Source organism: Anoplolepis gracilipes, chromosome 8 (assembly GCF_047496725.1).
Source record: "Anoplolepis gracilipes chromosome 8, ASM4749672v1, whole genome shotgun sequence".
In the NCBI taxonomy this organism is placed as follows: domain Eukaryota; kingdom Metazoa; phylum Arthropoda; class Insecta; order Hymenoptera; family Formicidae; genus Anoplolepis; species Anoplolepis gracilipes.
The window spans coordinates 12,392,592-12,405,000 of record NC_132977.1 but is presented as its reverse complement, the minus strand read 5'-3'; the positions used below and the strand labels follow the sequence as shown (position 1 = coordinate 12,405,000).

Sequence of the window (12,409 nt, the reverse complement as noted above, 5' to 3'; positions counted from 1 at the left end):
ATAAAAACAGTTACGACATTGTCAATAATTTATCAAATATTCACATAGATGACGACATCAAATTAATATCCTTGGATGTGACCTCACTATTTACCAATATCCCTCTAAATTTAGCACTCGACAGTATTTCCAACAGATGAGAGTTTTTACGTGATAATTGTGATTTTTCTGAATCCGAATTTTTAAACGGAATAAAGTTGATTTTGAATTCTATTTTTTCCACGTTCAATAAAGTCATATATCGACAAACCTTTGGCACTCCCATGGGTTCACCTTTGTCCCTAATTATTGCTGACATCGTTTTACAAGATTTGGAAAAGAAAGCTCTAAACACATTTTACTCCTCCATTTTATTATAGATACGTGGACGATATCCTAATGACGGTTCCTTTCGGTTTGATTGACTTGACTCTTTCTACTTTTAATTCCTATCATGACAGAATACAGTTTATTCTCGAAGTGGAGGAAGATCACAAAATTACTTTCTTGGACGTAACACTCATTATTGAAAATAATTCGATAATTTTTGACTGGTACCATAAACCCACCTTCTTTCTGGTAGATATCTTAACTATTTTTCACAAGATCCGCTTCACCAGAAACAAGGCACGATCATTGGACTTGTAGGTAGAGTTCTTTTCCTTTCACATCCTAGATTCCATAACAAAAATTTAGACCTTATCGTCGGAATTCTTATGGACAATGGTTATCTAATTAATTTAATTTTGAAGGTCATAAATCAACGCATAAAAACTCTGACTTACAAATAACATCCCACCAACAATAGATCAAGAACAAATAATCCGGTCTATTTTACTATCCCTTATTTACCGTCTGTAACCGAGAAATTCAACAATATAATAAAAAACACGAATGTGAAACTATCTCACGTTAGCCTTAATAAAATGAATAAATTCATCAAAGTCCATAAAGATATTATTCCGAAAGATTCAAAAACCAATGTAGTATATAAAATTAACTGCAATAATTGCGACGCATCATACGTTGGTCAAACTCGAATTAAAAGTTTCTGAACACAAATGACATATTAATAGAAATACCACTAATAACTCCGTAATCACAAATCACAGACTAGAATATAATCATGACTTCGATTGGATGAATGTTAAAATTCTTAATGAAGTTTCGTTCTGTAATAAGAAGCTTATCTCTGAAATGCTCTTCATAAAAAGACAAAAGAACGGTTTGAATTTGCAGACGGACACGGAAAACTTACCGAACACGTATCATGACGTCATTAACACGCTCCCAAAAATATCTTAGGTAAAGACACAGTATATAAACACGTCTCTCATTATTTAGTTTGACAGTAACCGATCGTCCTCTAAGTCACACACTTGCTCAAGTTAAGATTTTTCTAACGCTTATGTAAAATACTTCGACATCGTAAGTAACCATTTTATAATTTCTACTGTAAAGATTAGTGACTTCGATTACTCTTAACTAATCTATACGAAATCCATAACGTTCCCAGGATTCAACGGGTACTGAATTCGAGTCACTATTCTCAAATTACAACTATATCTATGAATATCATCTTGGCTTGACACTTTGCAAATTATTCTTAGAAGACTGATTAACGCCGTTATTGTTCTATTTATATTTTTTCATTATTTATTATTTTTTCAATCATACTTATAATGACTTTTTATTGCGACCGATACTGTACTCACTAGTTCTTTTAGTTATTAATGTGCGCTGAAGAAGACTCAAAATGAGCTCGAAACGTTCGAATTTACTCTAACGAATTTACACCAATTCACAACATATAGATTTCGCTAATTGTTAATAAACTGATTTTGTTTCTACAAAAATATTTATATTATATTTACAGTTTTAATCTTTCTCAACTACCGTCTTTATTTCCATTTATGCGACATATACTTTGCTCTCTACTGCCGTTACTGTTATTAATATATTTTTACAGAGAGCCTTGATATTAGTTATTTAATTATTAATATATAAGTAAAGAAATTTTATTTGATACGCTGCTCTTTATCAGTTACAAGATGCATCAAAATGTAAATCAAAAAAAGTGTCAATACAAACAGTTATAATAATAACAATTAATATAAATACAAATAGTTATGATAATAAATATAAAGTATTGAAATCGTTTCAAATGTCGTAACTTTATGTATATATGTATTTATATCTTTATATAAATCACGTAACACTTAAAAATTTTCAAATAAAAAAAAGTAAAAATAAACAATCAAATAAAAAAAAAATAAAATAAAAATTATTTGTCGCCTGCCGTGCGTGACTTATTTAATTCATGGTCCCTCTTGCGAATAAATGTTTCAACAATATTATTTTTTTTCAAAGAAGTGCCCAGCACTTCATGATTTATGTACTCCATTGTATTTAAGTAAGCTGGAGGGTATTTTGTATCCCACACATAATATGATGCCAATAAACAAATAATCGTTTTGTATACTGGATCGGGAACTTTAATTCTAGCATTCTCGTCTGCTACAACAAATGTTTCAGCAACATCCCCTTTTACAGTGTATAATATAACACGTGGAGAATCATCTTTGATGTAATGAGGTTTTCTGTCGATATAGCCTAATAAATAAAGTTACAAAGTTATGTAAATAAGTTATGGAGAGAGAAATATAAATAGAGAATACAAAATTAATAAAACAAATATATTTATTATTTACCTTTTTAACTGTAAACAACGGTGTTGACAAGTGTTTCAATTTTTTGTTTATAAACTGATCGTGTAACTTGTTAGTGATAATAGAGCACTTGGATTCTTCTGTTATTACCTCATCAATTGAAAAAAAAGATGCTAATTTCTCGATCATTGAGTCTACGTTTTGAAAAATAATCTCCAAAGTAATATTTTTTAATGTTAAAAATTCGTATAATATCTGTAAGAAATAAATAAAAGAAATTAAAAATAATAGAACTTAATATTCACCTATTTATCGTTGATTGTACAATCATAATGTACCAAATTATAGTCTGCCAGCTGTGGATATATGTTGATTATAGTTGATGTACCATTGGCTTCGCTTTCAATCCATGATCGAATTGCCCAAGTTTCTCGCATTAAACGTCTCACATGTGCATCGTCAGCGTTTTTATTTTTACTTAATTCCTTGAGAGCAGTTTCTATATCTGTTTCTGTTGATTGAAACCACAACAATATAAATAAAATAGATAACTTTTTTTTTAAGTATAAATTACTTTTGTGTAAAGAAATTATTTTTCATTAACTTACACATCAGATACAATGAATGCAACACTACTGATTTGACTATTTATATTCTGGTTTGTAGTTCGTCCAATTTTTTTCTTCAAGTTTGAACGTCGGTTTCGTACACAAATACTCAATTGAGATTTAACAATTCCCTGTAACAAAAAAAATTAAAATTTTACAATACAAATAGAATTATACTACATTGCAATTTAAACACAACTTACACAAGTATTTGTACCGCCCTTCAATACTGAGTAAGTGTCAACAATGCTTCTTGAATAATTTTCCAAATAATTAAGGGAGAGTGTAAACTGAACAAGAAATATTTTTCATTTCTTCAATAAAAAAACTAATTAAGTTACATTTAACAAAATTTAAATAAGGCAAATATTGACGAATAACAACTTCCATATCAACAAAATATTTAAAAACATCTGTGGTTACAAAAAATAATGTATTATTTCTGAAACATTTTAAATGCACAAATTCTGCATATTTAATATTTGTATTATAGTTTGTTGAACCTGTAGAATTTAAACAAGTTGCACATTTTGTACTGTTACCTCTAGCAATGCTGTTAACAATGTAGCCAGCTATATTATATAATATATTTAATTCTACGTTAGTAAAACTTATATTTTTGGTAATAGTATTAATAGGAATATTGGGAAATTGTTCAAAATTTCTTTCTTTTTTTTTATTTAAGAAATCACACAGAAATTGTCTATCATCTTGATCATAATTAGAAAATTTTGATGGTTTTATATAACGAGATATGCAAAGTTCTTTTAAGTCTTGCTTAAATTGTAAAGCATTGGGTATTTGATGTTTTGTTCTTATTGCTAAAAATAGATTCTCTACGCAGTCCTGCGTGAACCGACTTATTAACACATATACATAACCTCTTTCATTTATCAAATATTTTGTTAACTGTATAATAGATTGTGTAGTAATCATAATATCATATTGGACGGGTTTAAATTTAGGATTTTGACCTATTTCAATATTTCTGAAAAATTCTATAACAGATTCCAGAAATTCCATACTTTGATTAAATTTTTCCTCACTTTTTTCGCTGCCTAATGTTTTACCTAATGCTACTTTTACAGATCGTGACGTAATAAGTATAAACCAATTGGAAACAACTTCTATAAATGATGCTGTGGTTTCATATTCTATTTTGCAATTTTCTTTAGCAAGAAAGAGGGTCCGTAAAATAAGTGGAAATTTGCCCGTTTTTCGGTCCTCGGTTTTGGAATCGATTCTTATGTCAAATGATAGCTTATGATGAGACATTATTAAAAAAAAAAGTTTCACATTGAGCATACGTCTAGTTTCTGCGATATAGAGGGTCAAACTCTTCTGAGATTGCCTAATGAACTATCATTTGTCATAGGTACTTTTCCCATCGCACTAGATTCGAGAGATCTTAGGACGTATGATATACGTATAACTGAAACCAGGTTCCTATATCAATTACGGATGGTTTTTAGAGGGTGGAAGTCTAGTCTGAGGATAATCAACAAACTTAAATAACCATTCTGAAGAATATCTAGATGCATTTTCACGCTCCAACAGATTTTGGGAGATGTGTTATATATCTAACTGGAAGTTGGTTCTTTATCGGTGAGGGGTAGTTTTTATGGGTTGGACGTCTAATCTGAGGGTAGTCAGCCTACTCAGATATCCTTCCTGAAAAATATCTAAGTGCATTTTTCCACTTCAAAAGACTTTGAAAGGTATGCTAACTCTAACTAGAACATGGTTTCTCTATTAATAAGGGGTAGTTTGTTAGAGGTCAAAATGTAATATGAATAACTTAGATAAGCTTCCTAAAGAATGAATAGGTGCATTATTGCGTGTGAAAAATATCATAAGATTTGTTACTTCTATATCTGGAACTGGGTTCCTCTATCGATGAGGGATGGTTTTTGGGAGATGGAAGTATAATCTGAGACTAGTCAACTAACTCAGATAACCTTACTAAAGAATGTCTGAGTGCATTTTTGCGTTTAAAAAAATCTCAGAAGGGTTACTACACGTATAACTGGAACTTGGTGCCTTTATTGATTAGAGGCGGTTTTTTGGGGTTGGAAGTCCAGTGTGAGAGTGATCAGCAAACTCAGGTAACGTTCCTGTACAATGCCCAGATGCATTTTTGCTTCCGAAAAAGTCTTATGAGGGTTGACACTCGAATACCAGGAAGCTTGTGCCGATTTTGATAAGGTGTGGGCTTTGGGGTTGAAAGTTGAATCTGAGGATGATTGGCTAACTCATATTGCTTTCATGAAGGAAATCTGTATCTATTTTGGCGACTCAAGAAATCCTGGATAGATTGCTTCTCATACAGCTAGAGTTTAGCGTCACAATGTGATAATAATGCCACATTTTCTTAATAGGTGGTTCCAATTTTGACGCCCTATATCTCAGAAACCAGACGTATGCTCAACGTGAAACTTTTTTCTTAATAATATCTTATCATATGCTATCATTTGACATTTTGAATCGATTTTAAAATCGAGGGCCGAAAAACGGGCAGTTTTTGCGGACCCTCTTTAAGTGCACTACTGGTATCCGTGCTCATGACGTTTTTCGCTTTATTTACTTTTATTTTATTATATTTTCCAGGAGTCACTATGATTAAGTTTAGGAGTTAATTTAAAAATTGAATTCTCCTGCAGTTCAACTAATTCACTCAAATGCTTAAATTCTACGATAGAAGAAGATAATTTATGAGTATGCACGAATGTCTCTGGTAATTTTATTATTTTCCAGGCAAGATCTTAAATTTTTTAAAAGATATGGCGCATCAGCAAAAAAAATAATTTTCGTTTATTGTCTATAGGATGACATATAGAATTACAAATTAAAGAAAATTTTCCACTTGAAATGTTTCCAAATGCTTTCCACATAGATTGATTTACGGGTCCCATATCGGATGTTATACCATGTACATATAAACCAATGGATTCTGCTTTTCTAATTACTGTTTCCTATTAATTCTATTATAGGTTTTAAATTGGTACCGTTAAATCCATTGGGTGTATAATAATAGGCAACAACTTGTTTCCACCGCGAACAAATACCAGTAAGCATTATAACTAAACCATGCGTTGCTTTTTAAACTTGTCCTGCGAAAGAAAAAATGTTTTCTTTTATTACAAATACAACAAATTTGAAATTTTATTTGAAAGTTGCTTTAATTAAAAGAAAGTTGTTAACTATTTTTTAGCAAACGCAACTACCAAGTGCAAGTGGAAATACTTTTTAACTAATAGTTACTTTCCGTTGCGATTTGTGATGAGGCATTTGTGACATGTAGAATGGTCCTTAAGCTGATATCAGACTAGAGATTAAGATTGAGATTAAATTGATTGTTCAAATTCCAATCTAATCTCAATCTCATTCTCTAGTCTGACACCGACTTTAGAAAAGATATACCTGAACTGTCAGGCATACTATTATTGCCAATATATGAAAGGGTGGAAGGATCAAATTGTTCTCCAGATATGCTCATTTCATCAATAGCAATTATGGCATCCTTTTCTCGATTATCTTTAAACAAAGATATTTGTTTATTTAAAAAATCAAAAACGTCCTCTAATATGCCTGGTTCAAAGTTAATGCCTTCTTTTTTTCTTCGCAAAGTACACTCTGATGGTAAAGGTAAATGGTGATTTAATAATTCATTGTATCCATTGCTGCCACACAAAAATCTTAATTTAAATGCTTTCAAAATTGTGTTGTTCGACTATTTTAAGCCGATTTTTACCAAGAAGAACTTGAATTTGATCATCGTTGAAGATTTTTTAAAAATTTACTTGTAGTATTGAGTTTAAATTGTCTCGTGCAATTTTTTTCTTTTCGTCTATCAATCTTCTTACATGTTTTTTTAATATTCTTCTTAATCTTTCAGTTTTATTAATAATTACGTTTGCTTGCTGTAGCTTTTGTGTTGCTTCTTGTGCTCTTAATTCTGTTTGTTGAAGTCTTAGTTTCAAATTCATAATCATTTTGATTATATATTGTAGATGATTCTGATACATCTGTAATAGATAATTGTTTTTCTACTTCTGTGAAACATTCTTTAGAGGTTCCTTCAAAAGAACTGGATATTTCCATAGAAAGATTTGAACTGGTTCTGTTATCATCAAATTGATATTTATTGTTTGAAACTATCATCGAAGCTGACTCTGATGATGTTTGATTTTGTTGATTTTGAATATCTCTTGTATCAGCCTGCAAGTACAAATTTTATTATTGATTTATACAACTGAAAATTAAATTTAAAGATAATGTTAATGACAAAAAATTAAACTTACATCACAAATAAGTATATTATTAAAAATCGTTGGGACTGCGTTCTGCTTTAATTTCCGCTTTCCATCACTGCGAGGCTTCCCTCACATATCATCAGAAAAGTGTACCTAAATAATATATACATAAATAAAACAATAATTGTTTTTTAATTTTATAACAAAGAAAATATTTGATTTCTTACTTCGCATATAAACAATTTTTTAGAAGAGTTAAAATCATATTTCCCAATATTGGCAATCCATAATTCTCTTCTACTAGGATCTGCAGAAAGGGAGTAAAGAGAAAAGCCTTTTTGAGAATAATTCTTGCATTGCGAAATACAACAGGATGGCATTTTGAAATCTAAAAATTCATATTTTATTACACTATTAGAAAGTGTTGTTTTTTGGGTTATGAGAAAGAGATTGTGAGGTTAGAATGACAATTTTTATATTAAATGATTTAAATAATAAATAATTTAATAATAAATAATTTAAATAGTACAGCATTTTTACTTATTTTTATTTTTTTGTCAGGTTCGCTTAAACAATTCTTACATACATATATATATATATATATATATATATATATATATATATATATATATACAGGGTGGACCATTTTAATCCATCCAGTCGAATATCTCGAAAACTAAGCCCGGAAGAGAAAAATGTTTCAGACAAAAGTTGTATGGTTTCGAGGGAGCCATAAGATGGTACCATTGATTTGACCTTGAAAAGTCATTTGAAGGTCACGTGAAGGTCACTTCAAGTTTTTTAAATGGAACACTCTATATATTTTTATATATTCTTGTAGCTCATCTCGAGAGCTTTCCAAAACACTTTTGACAAAGTATTTTTCATTAAGTATTTTTTGAGTTATAAGGCTTCAAAGTTGCAGTATTTTGACATAAAATACAAGATATCTCGTAAAATATTCATTTTTTGATTATCTTACTCTAATACTTTTATGCACAGAATAATGAGACGAATCAATTGGTGTAAAGAAAACACAATTATGTTAAAGTAAAAATGTGTAACTGTTAGTTGCAAATTCAGATTTATATTCGACTGGATGGATTAAAATGGTCCACCCTGTATATATATATATATATATATATATATATATATATATATATATATATATATATGTATATATATGTATATACTGTTGCCATATTTTTACAAAACTAGCCGAGTGGCCAAACTCTATATTCTAGGTACTCTAAGAGCCATTAGCTTGAAGCGTCACGGCGCCACTGTCTCACGCACACAATGTCTTCAGCTCCGTAAAGTTAGCCGAACCACTTTGATTTTTTTATAATTAAAATTAACTAATCGTTTGGAGATGATTGGAAGTCTAATTAAAACGTTTGGAGATTCACCGTTTTTTTAATTAAATAATTAAAATTTCGATGTAAAGTTAGCCGAACATTTTTATTTTTCGTCTAATCGAGTTAAACAAGAGTTTATTCAATGCAGAATCGTTAGGTGGTCATGAATAAATTCTTTACAACGTTTGGAGGTTCATAGTTTATCCGAAAAATGAAAAAAATCATGTGCGGTAAAATTCCAAATTCTTTTAAGGTTGATTCACACTTTGGCAGAAAAACAGAAAGCAGACAAGCAAAAAGCAATCAAAGCTCGCGTTGGCGATTGGCTGTTGAGTAAAGAATTTCTAATGTTTTTATATGATAATATGATTGCGATCCAGGAGACACGTCAGATGTTTCAAAACATTTGATTGATCAATCAAAATAAATTGAATAAAGATTTCTTTAGCCTGATTGGTTAATGCAGTACTTTTTAAAGCATCTGTAACAATTTTTCGACTACGGCTTATATGTCATGCACACACTCTTGCATAACGCATGACACATTTGCATAAGAAAACTGATTGGTCTGTAAGCACTTGCATAAGGAAGTCAACCAATCGAATTCCTTATTTATGTGCGTATGCACTTATGCAAGAGTCTGTGCTGCGGCCCTTAAACCCCGTAAGACCACTGGTCTTTAAGCCCGTATCAGACTACGCATTAAAAATTGAGATTAAAGATTGAAGATTGAAATTTGATCAATTAAGACAAAGCAATTTTAGTTCCCTTTGTTCTGATTAGTTAAATTCTAATCTTTCATTTTCAATCTTCAATTTTCAGTGCGTAGTCTGATACGGGCTTTAATAATATCTCGTCAGTGGTTCAGGGTTCAGGTTAGTTAATAAAAAATAACATCTGATGAATGATATAGCTCAAATTCTTCAAATTTGTTTATGTCAAATCCATCATCATTAAATTTTTCCTTTATATCTTCAAAATTTATTTCTATATGACGATGAGAGATAAATTCTTCTAATTTCTTCCTCGCTTCTCTTGGAGTCTGTACTCCACAGATGTCTATTTGAGAATCTTCGTGAGATTGAAGCCCTACTACGCAAGTGAGAATAAATATTCGTTCAAATTTAGAAACTGACTGAATCAACCATAAGAGATACACACCGGACAAAAAAAACTCTTTAATACATTTTTGCTGTACTGTCTTAAAACATTTCCAACGACAAATCATATGAGTCAAGTGTGCAACATCAATTCTTATTAATGTCTGCGGTTTGTTAATTGGCTGATGAATGTTAGCGGTAATCGCAAAACATGTCTCAATATATGATTTTATTGTACAGTTATTAAATGCAAGGCACAAACTAGAAATTAGAGCTCTTGAATAATCACTGACTGCCACTTTTGGTTTGGGTGCACCTGTACGAATCCATTGCACAAGCCAGTATGTTATGAATTCAGTGGTATGAGTTTCAGACAGTATTTGATGCACAGGTAATATCGTATTCTCAAAATTAACTACAATAGAATAAAGAAATATGTGTCCACTGTTTTGACCGTTACTGCGAACTAATTTTTTCACAAGGCTACCAGTTAAATCCAAAATAATTGTAGTTTCATCTCACATAAGTAGACAGTATTCTTTATACGCGCTCATTTCAGTTGGTGAGCTATAATAAACAAAGAACAGCCTTGAACTTACTGCATGTATTAAACCTGGATATTCTTCGGTTAATGAGAAATTCTCTATTGTTCGTATGATATTTCTTCCACCTTCTTGCTGAACGTTCAAATCTGCATTGTTTCTTTCTTTTTTGCATTTCTTAAGACTGCATCGTTAGGTATAAAAGGAGAAACAATATCACCATCCTTCATGTATAGCTGTACCTGCTCTCTTTGCCAATTTTTGCAGCCCTTTGTTTTTAATTCATCTTGTACTTTTGATCGTAGTCTACCATTTAATGATCTCTTCACTGTTTCATGGAAAATGTTTCGCACGTCACAACTTTTAACTCGAAGATGCAAACCATTGTCATTGATATGTTTTTCGCCATACATATCAATTTTGTTACCGCATATTTTGCTTTTACATGATCCTTGTATTTTCAAACTGTACAAACTTTTATCTGGTGTCAAATGTACATCCGCTCTCTTGAATACGAAAGCACAGGGAAATTTGTGTTGTTTCCACAGAGCAATACTTATGATATTTGTTCATACACCTTTAGTTAAAATATATTTCTTTCGCCTCCCATACTGAACTGGGACATTTGGCTTTATTACATCCCATTCCTCTTGTTCTAAATTCAAATCAAATTTCAATAATGGTGCCAAACATGTATTATTGTTGAAGTTCACTGAGTCTGTTCCATCACTGATTGCAGAATCATTGTTAGAATCATCAATATATTTGGTATCACAAACATCCTTGCTTTTGCTATTAACAACGATTCCTAATTCATCTCTTGCTTTAGTAACAATACCTCGTCGATCTTCTCGAGTAGCTACGTAGACATCATGTGCAGTCCACTTGCCATTCAGTTCTATACTCATATCTATCCACACTTTTACCGAATATGGTAGGAAATCATTTGTGATGAAATGTGTAGCAAAATTTTTAATCACACGGACAGCATCATCCTTGAGGAGGAAAAGAGGAAATCCAACTAAAATTTCAAATAGAATCCACTATTTTTTTATTGCATACTCTTATAGCTTATCTCAAAAGCTTTTCAACACACTATAATCAAGTATTTTTTTATTAAATATACTTTTCGAATTATAAGGATTGAAAGTATTTTAACATTAAATGTAAAATCTTGTAAAACATTCAATTTTTGGATTTTAATATTTTTACCTTAATACTTTTATGCACAGAATAATGAAACGAATCAATTGGTATAAATACGTAGTTGTCTTAAAAGAAAAAAATATGTAACTGCTCGTTGCAAATTATATTTTTTCTTTAAGACAACTATGTGTTCATTTTCATTTTGTGATAAACGTGCAAGATTACAATTCATGCTTTCAGGACGAATCGAGGTTTAGCATTGCACAGTTCCATATGGGTTTGCAACTTTTTACGCGAAGCGAGATCACCTGTGCTTTCAGGTGAAACAAAATCTATCACTGCACAGTTCTACATGAGTTTTCAACTATATGTGCAAAATTGAGTTAACATTACTCTGTGCAGATCTGGAGTTTGAAAGTAACTTTTAATTTGACTGCAAGAAGAGTCATAAAGAGTCATTCATAATGGTTTCCAGAAATGATTTCCAGATCGATATCGGTGCAAATCCAAAGTTTGGAAATAATTTCCAGTTTGACCTTAGTAGGTTAGTCTTTTCGGGGTGGAGAGTACAGGGGGGAAAAGCCTTCGACGCATTTGATTAACTGCACATAAATAAATAAACTTACTAAGAGTATTCTCTCTCTCTCTCTCTCTCTCTCTCTCTCTTTCTATATATATATATATATATATATATATATATATATATATATATGTATATATATATATATAGGATGTCCGATAATAACCGCCTCAC

General features: G+C 30.9%; 1 protein-coding gene and 1 pseudogene across 11 annotated transcripts in view; one reads left to right on the top strand and one right to left on the bottom strand.

Annotated features, from left to right (window-relative positions):
- Rh50 (Rhesus blood group-associated glycoprotein Rh50) overlaps positions 1-12,409 on the top strand; it is a 195,227-nt gene that overhangs the window by 65,184 nt on the left and 117,634 nt on the right. The gene's annotated exons all lie outside the window — the stretch shown is intronic.
- LOC140669096 (uncharacterized) lies at positions 1,665-10,702 on the bottom strand (annotated as a pseudogene).